This window comes from Nannospalax galili, unplaced genomic scaffold (genome assembly GCF_000622305.1).
Source record: "Nannospalax galili isolate Female #2095 unplaced genomic scaffold, S.galili_v1.0 scaffold271, whole genome shotgun sequence".
Lineage (NCBI taxonomy): Eukaryota > Metazoa > Chordata > Mammalia > Rodentia > Spalacidae > Nannospalax > Nannospalax galili.
The window spans coordinates 2,652,608-2,663,029 of record NW_008331789.1 but is presented as its reverse complement, the minus strand read 5'-3'; positions in this window follow the sequence as shown (position 1 = coordinate 2,663,029).

Sequence of the window (10,422 nt, the reverse complement as noted above, 5' to 3'; positions counted from 1 at the left end):
TGATATTTCTGAAAAACTAAACACAGATGGAACCCATTGCTCTACCATATGGCTGGCATCTGCCCAGTGGGCACACATTTTTTAGCTGAGACTAGAAATGAATTTCTCACCAAAATGGACCAAACTATATGCTGTGGTGATGAGTATTCAGGCTACTGCTGCCATGGTGTCTTGTACAGTTCACCAACTCATGAGCTGTTGCCAAAGGCCTAGCCACCTGGTCAGGGAAAGGCAAAGGAATTGCTGGACCACTGAGGAACCTGCTATATGGAGACAAGGACTGTAGAGGCAGTCTGGGAATGATGACATATATCACTAGTGTCAATTCTCATGGGAGAGACCTTTGAAAATGAACAGAACCAGAACTGTCATGCCAATCAAGCTTGTACCCTATGAGTGACGACTGAGTGCCCTGTGATTGTTCACTTGTTACATCTATGGACCAGACATGGAAGTCCACTTCAGACACGAGCATGATCCTGGAATTGACTAAGACAAGGATTCAGTACAAGTTTGTGATCCCTGCCAATGGACCCAAATCATCCAAAGAGAAAAATGTAATAGCTAAGGACTAGGACATGCCCGGTTCTGGTGAATTGATGCCATTTAACTCCTGACCCCCAGTGGCACCAATGGCGTGTCACTGCCATTGTCACTGACTCAGGACATAATATTGCCATCTAATCTGTCAGGAGAATGCTGGAACAACCACCCTCAAGAATCCCATTATGCTTTCGGATGCCCATGAGGCTGCATTCTGATCATGGAATACCTCTCGCTACCCAAGTAACAGATCATTGTATTCCCAGGAATACGATGGGTTTTCTGTGCGCCCTGTTATTGACAGGCCAATGGAGTCACTGAAAAATAGACATCCAACTCACAAGCTCTAGGGAAACATGGATACTAAACACAGCACAGGAAAACATGGAACAGCAGCACAGTTGGGAAATACTGAGGTTGGTAGGGATTGAAGCTCCTGAGCATATACTTCTGTAGATGCCCTGCTGTGACCGGTGCTGAGAAACTGAAATTCAGACCAGGAGTGTCCAGGCTTCTGCCACTCAGGAGTGTTTTCCTGCCTTCTTGAGAAGCCTTTATTTAGGAAGCTTAGTGTTGGAAGTTCACAGTTTATACATGGTAAGTACTCAAGCAGTGCAAAACACAGGAATTTTCCCATCATTACAGTAAGAAAACAGCACAGTGCACCCAGGCCATGGTGACCGGCCCAGTAACAGGCCTTTGATGCATGTACAAACAGGAGGAAGAGCTGATCTTCCTAAAACAAGGGACTCTACCTAACTAGACTCATTGGATGGACTCTCATTGGGGAATGGCCGTTGGTACTGAACACAGTGAATAGTAACAGGGATGACAGAGTATATGGGCTCCAGTGGGGGGAGGCTATGGGAAACATGGATACTAAACACAGCACAGGAAAACATGGAACAGCAGCACAGTTGGGAAATACTGAGGTTGGTAGGGATTGAAGCTCCTGAGCATATACTTCTGTAGATGCCCTGCTGTGACCGGTGCTGAGAAACTGAAATTCAGACCAGGAGTGTCCAGGCTTCTGCCACTCAGGAGTGTTTTCCTGCCTTCTTGAGAAGCCTTTATTTAGGAAGCTTAGTGTTGGAAGTTCACAGTTTATACATGGTAAGTACTCAAGCAGTGCAAAACACAGGAATTTTCCCATCATTACAGTAAGAAAACAGCACAGTGCACCCAGGCCATGGTGACCGGCCCAGTAACAGGCCTTTGATGCATGTACAAACAGGGTGAGGGATGTGATCATCTGTTCCCAGCATTCCAGAAACAGGCATCTTATCAGTCTTCTCCCCAGCATCCTGGGAACAGACTCTCTCTTCCTCAAGCCTCTGCTTCAGCAAAGCCAGAAAATGTCTGTTAACTCTTAGTGAGCCAAGTACCAGAAGTCTGTTCATTCTTAGTGAGAAGAGTGTTATCATTCTTAGGGGACAAGGGAGGCAGCTAGACACCTCTGAAGTCCAACCTGTGATATCCAATCTCAGTATTACTCCATCATTCTTTTTCTTATTTTCCTTTTTCCCCTTATAGCACAGGTCCTAGGGGTGGCTTCTAGTTCAACACTAGCATGATACCACAGCCAGGGCCCCTGATACTAACTAATCTGGAGGTAATGTTCCCTTTGAACTCCTCCTTTTAGTTGGGTTTTATAAGGGTAGGTGATGGAACCAAGTACCAAGGTATGTGTCCTTCTAGTGGCACCAGAGTCACTGGTTATTGCATTCGTGTGAATAATTATTAAACATGTCAAGTTTGTACAGGATGTGACCTCTGTTCCTACACAGGATTAGTGAGGCTAAAAGGTCTAACTGAAGCAGTAAAAGTAATGATGCCCTGAAAGACAGTCACCTCAGGGCTGGCACAGATAGCCTGGGATGTGAGACCTAGGCAATCAGCATCCTGTGTAATAACAGACAAGACCACTTCAAAGTAGGAGAAGGGAGCATCTAATCTCTTCCTCTTTTCCTTCAAAATATCCAGTGATGCGTGGGCTAAGAACACATCGGTAAAGATGGGCAGCCAAGTGAACCAGGGAGAGGTTTGAACACTGCTAAATCTTCTCCCTGAATATTCAGGCATATGGCCAAGACTTGAGTTACCCACATGTGGCCAGCCACCCATATGACATGGTCCTAACCATCAACATGATGCCCTGTGACCAGAGTATGACACCCACAATATGGGTGCTACAGGATATGCAACAACCCATATATACAGCTTGCCTTGAACATAGACACAAAATCTAGGAGAACTTTAAACATCAGCAATGGTGTGGCACATCCTGTGTATCACACAGCATCCTGCCACTTAAGCCATGATTGCAGCAGACACCAGCTCTGGTTAGGAAGAGTGACTGTAAGCCTCTAGTCCAGTCACACAGAGTGATATGTGCTCTCCAAGGTTACATGCTCCATTGCAGGGAATACTGACCCGTCACAATTAGATAGGACATGGGAATTTAAGACTCCTCGGGTATTTGTGCACAATGACACTCTAAACCTGGAGGGCCACACATTCCTGACATTTCAAAGGGTTGCCTGAGACATCCTGCTAGGAATACAAGCTGACTGTACTGCCTACATTATTGGGCTAGGTGTAGGTACACTATCTAGTGTCCTCAAGAAAAATAGTTATACAACTTGTCATTGACTATGGCCATTAACTAGTGTTAACTGTCCTGGCTATTCAAGACCAGAGCTCACTAAACTCATCAGCCAATGTGGTGATGGACAGCTGAACAGTGCGCTGTAATCTGCAGTCAAAAGAGGTGACTTTTGTGTTACTTCCAACACTGCCTGTGGTGGACAGTACCAACAATTCAGAAAAGAGAAGAGTTGGAGAAAACTGGGGGCCAGGCAAGATGGCTGTCAGCTCTATACTTGTGTCGCCCCGACACAGTCTTTGACCCTTTATCTGGCTCAACCCTGGCACTTGGAGCTCCTGGTGGAAGTCCATTGTCCAAGAAGCACAGATCATCCTACCAAATCTGGTTCTCCTACTGACCCACATGACATGTTGCCTCAAAATGTCAGGGAGACTCTACAAGTAAACCACACCCACAAGAGTGGCTCTAGGGGGCCCACAAGGCCCAGAACTGCCTCCAGATCAGGCCTGAAACAATCCTACTACATTTGATGTGTGTTATCTTCCTCATCAGTGGCTTAGTAGGCTATAGGAAAGGCAGACTCGTGTGGGAGGTCGTTTGACCCTTCCACTTGTCTATGCAAGAGTGGGCCTTGGGACTAGAACACTTCTAATCAAAAAATAAAAGATCCTACCCAGCTTGTGCAGGGCGTTCTGCCCTGTGGGAACGGTGTGGGAACAGTTTCCTGTTGTAGGCTAAAGGTGTGCTTCCCTGTCCTATTTAAGTATGTGCAACAGTGACCCTCAGGCACTCCCCTAGCTCTCAAGAGTTTCAGGCTCAGAGTGCAGAGCCGAGTAGGAGGTTGGGTAGTGTCATTCAATATAGAAGGAGAGGGGTGCGCAGAGGTCCATTGTCTAGAATCTGCTACAAAGGCACCTGCTGACCAGGGGAACTGATACCACTACCAAAGCTGGTCTTGCTCTGCGTCTTTCTATGTGATTAAAGCTTTGTTCCATCATGTGCTTAACTGTCACTTTCCTTGGCAGCTCCAGTACCAAAGCACAGTGGGCAAAAGTGCTTGGCATTTGGTACTGGAAGTGGGCGATAGTGCTTGCTTGACACTAAACATAATCTGAGACTCTGATAGCTTTGAGGAACTATGGCATCCACTTGGGCTTCTCTCTCAAGGAGAGATAAGTTTCTAATATAATTAAGACATTTAAAAATAAATTGGTTTATCTGGGCCAACTGTAGGGTCTTAAACACCCAAAAGAAAAGTATAACCAAAGATTAAAGCGGTCAATATAATTATTTATTGGCCTTTTTGAGACAGGGTCTCTCTGTAGCCCCAGCTGTCCTGGAACTCACTATGTAGACCAGGCTGGCCTTGAACTCACAGGGATCTGCCTGCCTCTGCCTCCCGAGTGCTGGGATTAAAGGCATGAGCCACCACGCCTGGCTAATTTTTATTTTTATCTGTGGGTGTGCATATGTGTACAGGTGCCTGTGGAGGCCAGAAGAGGATACAGATCCCCTAAAGCTGGAATTACAGATGGTTGTAACCTAACTCAGGTCCCTCTGGAAAAGCAGCAAGCACTCCTAACCTTTGAGCCATTCATTCCTTCAGCCTGGAACATGGATCAGAAGTTCAAGGTTATCCTCACTACATAGAGAGTTCAAGGCCTAGCCTGAGCTACATGAGACTGTCTCAAAAAATTATTAAATAATGCACAAAAACTACATAATGACCAAAATAATAATACATTATACTGTGTTAGAATGAAAGACTTCTTTTCATTAAAAGATGGAGTGAGGTGAAGGGGCTTTGAAAAATAACAAGTCAAAGACTGGGAGAAGATACAATGCATTGGACTGGTAGAGGGAAAGTAGCCAGCTTTTACAAAGAGCTATTAAATTTTTTAAGAATTATAAACTGATTATAAACAGAGACAAATTATTTGTATTAGGATCCTTCTGAGAAACAGAACCAATAGGATACACATAAATACAAATAAATATAGATATATAGAAGACTTATGGGGACACTGGCTCACAAGGCTAGAGGCTACATTTACAATATGCATTTGCAAGCTGGAGACACAGGAAAGCCAGTGGTGTAGTAGTCTAGTCTAGGTCAGAAACCTGAGAACCAGGGAGCCAAAGATTGAAGCTTTAATCTTGTTTTAAAAAGATGGAATTGGGGGGTGGGGGCCGGAGAGATGGTTCAGTGATTAAGAGCACTAGCTGCTCTTCCAAAGGACCTGGGTTCAGTTCCTAGCACCTACATGGTAGCCAACAACTGTCCACAACTCCAGTTCCAGGGACTCTGATACCCTCTTCCGGCCTCCATGGGCATTGCAAGACATGGGTGCACCTACATAACATGCAGGCAGTATATTCATAGACATAAAAAAATTAAATAAATCAAAAAAAGGAGAAAAAAATGGATTTGGGGGGGCTGTCTCAGGAAAAATGACCACACAATCCAAAGCACTTCAGCAAAGCTAAAATTTTTACTTCTACAGAAGGGTGCCTTGCCATAATGATTCAAGTGGGCAGCATAACTAGCAGAAGTCCCACTGGGTTTTTAGGCCTAAGGCAAAGGGGTCCTGTTCCTCACACTGGATGGTGAGAGCTCAGCTTCACATTCATCTGCTGATCTGCTAACTTTAAAAACTTGATAGTGGAGACTGGAGAGATGGCTCAGTGGTTAAGACTGCTGACTGCTCTTGCAGAGGATCCAGGTTCGATTCCCAGCACCCACATGGCAGCTATGAATCGTCCTCAACTCCAGTTCCAGGGGAATCTGAAGCCCTCTGCTGACGTCCGTGGCATTTCATGACACGGTGCACTCACATACATGCAGGCAATACACTCGTACACATAAAATAAAAATAACAAATAAAATATTTTTTTAAAAAAACCTTGAAAGTGGGGCTGGAGAGATGGCTCAGTGATTAAGAGCACTGGCTGCTCTTGCAGAGGATCTGGGTTCAATTCCCAGTACGCACATGGCAGCTAACAACTGTCTGTAACTCCAGTTCCAGGGTATCCAAAGACTTCTTCTGACCTCCTTGGGCATTGCATGACACAGGTACACTTACATACACGCAGGCAATATACTCATACACATAAAAATGTAAATCATATACATACATACATACATACATACTCACTCACATATACACATATAAGCTTGTGTGCACAGACATATAACTATGCCTCACATCTTCATGGAATTCCAAATCTCATCAGGAAAATGGTGCTGACACCATTGGTTAGTTAATAGAACAGTCTCCCTCATGCCTACTTCTGTTACAGAAGCTGGGGTAGATTAGTGCCTCTCATCCCCTGAAGCTCAGAGTTTCATGTAGATGAAGCTCTGGCCAATGAGAAACAGGTGGAACCCTTGCTCTTCAGATCACAGATGCATGAGGCCGATGCCACACCTTTGCCCTTCCTGACACTTACATGTGGTTATGATAAATGAGCCTTCATGGTGCCCCAGAGCACAGGCCAAGGAAAGAGCTGGGATGGAAGATCCAGCACAAAGCAGCTGGACTAACACCTGGAACAGCCCATCTCTGCACGTGCATAGAACTGTCCCCATTACTTTTGTGACCAAAGTACCTGACAGAAACAACTTAAGATGGGAAAGGCTGAGACAGTTTCAGAGAGATTTCAGTCTATCATGACAGGGAAGGCATGGTGACAAGAATGTGGAGATTCGCACATCATGGCAAATCAGGAAAGAGTGTGACCAGAACTAGAGACCAGGGCTACAATCTTCAAAGGTCCATCCCTAGTGACCTACTTTCACCAGTTAGGCCCCACCACCTACTGGTTCCACAGCCTCCCAAAATACCACCACCAGCTGAGGAACAAGAATAGGGGACATCTAAACCCAAACTATTATGCATGGGAAAAAACAAAACCCTGCTATTAGTAAATGTCCTGCTTGGTGCTGTGGAGAGAAATGACAGAGAGCAACAGATCCAGTCGTAAGATGTGAACAGAGAGCCTCCTTCTTGATGAGTACATGCAAACGGTCTCAGTCCTTGTGCTCCTTAATCTGAGGTGTACTAGCAACAACCTGCTTGACAGCTGCGCTCATAGTCAGAGGAAATGAAGTAACGCTGCCTCATGACTGTCTCCTCATGTGAGCTTTAGCTTCTCCAATATGTTTCACAAGATTTCTGTCCCACTTGGCAAAGAGAAAAGCAAACCAAAGTGAAGATCAGAAACTATAAAACATGTAAAACACTTCACCGGCTTGAGTCCAAGGTGAGCAAATGAAAAACATATTTTGAGCAAAGCTGTGTGATGTTATTTATTTTAGTTAGATTCAAGGTCAGCTGCTATCACAGAGATCAAAATAACAGTGGACCAGCAAGCTCCATGTCGGCTTCTTTCATAAGGGACAAAATATTAGCAGACCATAAACGATTCGCCAGCCTTACAGTGTTGGTTGGTGACCCAGCTTCCTTAAGGAAGTCTTGTAGTTTAAAACGCTGGGGCTCTGGCTCCAACCACTGTATCTGCATCTGAAGAAGAGGAAGAGAAAGGCTTTCCCTTCCATCTTATTAACTCTTTTGTTTTCTAAAGATTTGTTTTTAACTTTTATTTATGTGTATGTGTCTGTGTGAGTATATGCTACATGTGTGAGTGGGTGGGTGTCTGCGGGGGCCAGAAGAGGGTGTCGGACCCCTGGAGCTGGAGTTATAGGTGGTTGTGAGATGTACCATGTGGGTGCTGGGAACTTAACTTGGGTCCTCTGGGTGTGCAATTCACAGACTCAACTCTTTCTTACAGCTTTGCATGCTGTATGAATGACAATCGTTATCCAGCTACGGTTGGGAGCAGAGAGGGGGTTACAAAATCAAAAGGATTCCAAGAAAGTTAAAGTATCAAGTCATGGTAAAGACATGTAGCAGTTCCTTTCATTGAAGAAGAAGAAGGAGGGACACAACTTCTACTATTTGAAAATCATCCCCTTCCCACCTGTAAATAAAAGCTGACATTTTAAACATACCCTTAGAAGTACTGTTGGTTGACTCATCATTTTGCCCCGGGTGAACCATCAAATGTTAAATGGTTGACTCTCATCAAGACTGAAATAATTAGGCCTTTCCTTGCCTCTTGGATCACACCCTAATCTGCTTCTTTCCTGGATGCTTCCATCTCTCCACAGAGGGTGCCTTTCATGCCTTGGTCCTTCCCCTTTGCTCACCTTGCTTGTGACATTCCTTTAGGAAAACCATCCAGTCTTCCAGCTGCTGAACTCACCCTTTGAACGCCTACACTTTCATCGCAAGCCCTCTAGGCTTTTTCTGCACTGGCTTTCCCCTTTAATGTTACTCAAAGTCAGCATTCATAATTAAATTTCCCATCACTCCCCATATAGCTTACCTTCACAGCTTCTGCTCTTCTAAATATGAAGGAAGAGTTAGGGCCAGGGACTAAGTAAGCCAAGTAAGTTAAGTCCAGGCACTTGTGTAGGATAATCTACATTCATAACCCTGCACCTGGCTGACACTGCCTTTCATTTGGAGCCAGCTGGTAAGTTCCATCAGAAAAGCATGGTTCTAAGTGCTTGCTTGCTGTTAAAGTTTCTAAAAAAGCTAAAATCATGACTCTCAATAATAAAATGAACAGATGTCATCTGGGAGACAGTGTTCCCTAGGTGGCCTGGAACTTGCTATGTAGACCAGGCTGGCCTTGAACTCACAAAGATCTGCCTCCCAAGGGCTGGGATTAAGGTATGTACCACCATGCCCAGCACTAAAGATTTTATTTAATCTATAAAGGAAACAACTAGTGTTATCCATGGTTCAATAGGGAATTCTAAGAATTTATATTTAGAGAACAGGGATATTGAAATGAATGTATAAATGAAGACAAAACTTGATTTTTCCATAGGGGAAGGAAGGCTTTCAACTATACTGCTACTAGATAGGACAGAAATTGCATGTGTGTAGACAAGGTCAGAGGGAGCCTCACACTGTCTACAGTTCACAATGCTGTGAAAGAGCTCCCATAGAACCCAGTAAAAGAACCCAGAGTCTTAAGAGTGTCCCCATACATGTGTTGTTTTTCCCTGAATTCACACTCTCTTCTGTGTTGCTCAGACTTTCTCCACCCTATGCTCTGTCCTAATGCACAGCCCTTCCTGCCAGCTTCTGTAGAGATCCTCATTCCATCCCAGCTGATTCCCACATCCACAATAAACTTTGCTTCCTGCTTTGCAGGACTCTCTTTAACCCTGCACCACCCTCTTTCTGTCCACTGTTTGTTTATTCCAGGCAGGCCTGCTCTTTCCACCCCAGACCAAGCCAACACACCTTCCAGATCCTGATGTCTCTTTTATTCATCTATATCCTTCTTATGATACCGTTTATTGTCTGAAGTCACAGTGGCACCTCTCCTGTTCTTTAATTAAACTATGCTGCCTCCACTAGACTTTGATCATGTGCTCATTCAAATGTTTAATGAGCACCTTGTTTGCATAGATCCTAGACACAGTATAAATGCCAGATCTGGGCAGTGGTACATAAAGGTGAAAGCCATGGCTCCCAAGATGCCTAGGGGAAATAAGCAGAATACTGGTGATTACTGTGTTGAAACAGGCTGCTTTGAGAGTAGAAGGAACATAACCTACTTGGGAGGATCAAGAGAGGTTTCCTGTGGGAAATACATTGATCAAAATGAAGGGCCAGAAGAACTTGAGCATATGGTATGTAACTTTTCTGTCACTGTGACAAAACGTCTCAGACTATCAGCTTATAAAGAGGAAAGATTTACATTGGCTCATATTTCCATAGGTTTCATGTTCACTTGGTCATGTTATGTAGGGCCAGGGGTAAGATAGTATATTGTGGTAAGGGCACATAGTGGAAGATGCTTGCTTATCTCATGATGGCCAGGAGCCACAAAAACAGACAAGAAGATGCCAGCATCCCAGGATTTCCTTTAAGAGTACATTTGCAATGACCAACCCCCTTCTAAAGATCTCACTACCTCCAAGTACCACAGGCTGTTGACCAAACCTCTAACTCACGGCCTTTAGGGGACACAACTATAGCACACACCCACATACATCTTTAAAACACTTTATAATCATAATAATTTTCACCTCTACTAGATTTTGAAGGTTGGCAAATACTTAAGTATATCACTTTGGCATAAAGATTATTTTGAGCAAAAGATACTTGAACAACAGTGAATAGGAGAAGAGCACTGAGGTCTCCCAAAGCAGGACATAAAATGACCATGTGAATGATGCTCTCCCCAAC